The sequence below is a fragment of the Bombina bombina genome, chromosome 6, assembly GCF_027579735.1.
Source record: "Bombina bombina isolate aBomBom1 chromosome 6, aBomBom1.pri, whole genome shotgun sequence".
NCBI classification, from domain to species: domain Eukaryota; kingdom Metazoa; phylum Chordata; class Amphibia; order Anura; family Bombinatoridae; genus Bombina; species Bombina bombina.
In genome coordinates this window covers 375,485,060-375,487,707 of record NC_069504.1, presented here as the reverse complement: position 1 = coordinate 375,487,707, position 2,648 = coordinate 375,485,060, and positions in this window count along the sequence as shown.

Sequence of the window (2,648 nt, the reverse complement as noted above, 5' to 3'; positions counted from 1 at the left end):
GTGTGTGACAGTATCAGGGTGTCTGGTGGTGTATGCAAAAGTAACAGGGTGTCTGGAGGTGTGTAAGAGTAACAGGGTGCTGGAGGTGTGTGCTAGAGTAGTAGGATGCCTGGAGGTGCTTGCAAGAGTTTCAGGGTGCCTGGAGGTGTGTGTGACAGTATCAGGGTGTCTGGAGGTGTATGCAAAAGTAGCAGGGTACATGGGAGTGTGTGTAAGAGTAGCAGGGTGCCTGGAGGTGTGTGTAAGAGTAGCATGGTGCCTGGAGGTGTGTGTAATAGTAACAGGGTGCCTGGAGGTGTGTGTAAGAGTACCAGGGTGTCTGGAGGTGTGTGTGAGAGTATCAGGGTGTCTGGAGGTGTATGCAAAAGTAGCAGGGTGCATGGGAGTGTGTAAGAGTAGCAGGGTGTCTGGAGGTGTGTGTAAGAGTAGCATGGTGCCTGCAGGTGTGTGCAATAGTAGTAGGGTGCCTGGATCATGTGTGTGTAAGAGTAGCAGTCCTCAGAGATTACTCCCAGCACATCTGCCACTGCCTTTACCTTACCCACCAGGAATAAAAGGAAGAATTTTTTAGACGAGGGCACGTCAGAAGAGGCAGAACCTCCAGAAGAGGTAAAAAATGCAAACAAAAAACCCACCAGAACCAGGGGTCATCACAGATCATCTCACCGGGGGGGCAGACAACATCAAAGAGCCCCCAACCCATTCTCCCAGATGAGACTAAATCATTGAAAATTATAAATTTATCTCAACACAATTTATCCTCAGATCACATGTCAGTTTTATCAAAAGGTCTATCTTTCTGCCCTACGGGACAACTTAATAAATTTGAAGTGATCAAAGATATACAGCTATATGTACGGAAATTGAACCTTAAAAAAATCTTTGCCAAGAAATGTGACCCCACACTATCAGAAGAGGACAGGAGGAGTCTACAAGACTTAGAAAGTTTACTCCAGGATAATGAACTTCAAGTAAAATCGTGGAGACAGAAATTAAAAGCAAAATCAACCTTTGTTCCTAAGTACAATTTATCCATTCAACTGGAAATATTCAATCAAGTGGTTTGCGATGAAATTTTGCAATTAAAAACTCAATATCCACCTCAGAATCTCACAAAAGCAGAAAAATCGGCACTCAAAGAAATCCAGACTTGGAACGATGTAATAATAAGAGAAGCAGACAAAGGGGGAAACATCGTTCTATGGCCTCTAACGATGTATCTCAAACAAGTAGAAAAACAATTGAAAAATCGCCAATGTTATCAAAAATTGTTCAATAATCCAAGTGAACCTTTTGGCAAGATCTACAACAGTCTAATCAAAGATGGAAATAGCAAGGGAATTATCAACACAGAAGAGACCAAGTTCCTCACAGTGAAACAACCCAAAGTGGCCACTTTCTATCTCATTCCCAAGGTTCACAAAAACATCTCGAACCCCCCAGGAAGGCCAATAGTTTCCGGCAATGAATGTCTATCAGAATGTGCCAGCCAATATGTGGACCACAGATTAAGGGAATTTGTGGAGGCCCTTCCATCCTTCGTTAAGGATACTATGGAAGTGTTGCAAAGATTGGAAAATATCAATACTAGAAAAGAAACATGGTTGATAACGGCGGATGTAGAATCCTTATACACCTCCATAGCGCACAATAAAGGATTCAGGGCTGTACAGTTTTTTCTCCAACAAGGCTCCTCGGAGGGGGAGGATCACGACCTGTTCATCCTCAAATTATTGGAATTTGTCCTCAAGTATAATTTCTTTACCTTTGCCAACCAGTTTTACCTACAAGTGCAAGGTACGGCAATGAGCACGGCCTGTGCCCCGACTTATGCAAACCTATTCTTAGGATTTTGGGAAAAACAGGTGGTATTCAATGATCTCAACTCAGCTGCGATGGATCAAATACCATTCTGGATCCGGTACATAGACGACATCCTGTTTATGTGGGAAGGGAGCAAGGAAGAACTAGAAAATTTCCTCCAGGACCTAAACCAAAATGATCTAAACATTAAACTGACCTATACCATGAGTCAGTCTGAAATTAATTTTTTATATCTAAACATCTTTAAAGATCCGGAGGGCAAAATACAAACAAATTTATACAGAAAAGAAACTGCAACGAACAGTATCTTACACAATAGCAGTGCTCATGCTCCCTGAACTACCAAATCCCTACCAGTGGGGGAATTCCTAAGAATAAAGAGAAACTGTAGCAATCAAGAACTATTTAACGAACAAGCAAAAAAGTTAGAACTGAGACTACAGGACAGGGGCTACAGCAGAAGATGCATCAAAAGAGCCAAAGCCAGGGCAATCCAAACAAATGGCACGGATTTATTACACAAAAAAATAAAAAGAAAGGATGAAAAGACCAGGTTGATCCTAACATATAACCCACAGGTTCATGCTATAAATAAAATACTGAACAAGCATTGGCATATCCTTACCCTTGACCAGGACTTGAAGCCCTATGTGGGCGACAGAGTCCAAATAGGGTATAGGAGAACACAGAATATTAAAAACATGGTGTCTCGCAGTCATTATCAAGTAGGGAAAACGAAAACTTCAATTCCCACTGGATTCTTTCCCTGCGGCTCCTGTTCCTCATCTAAATACATACGTAAAAAGGATATGATACAAGACAGA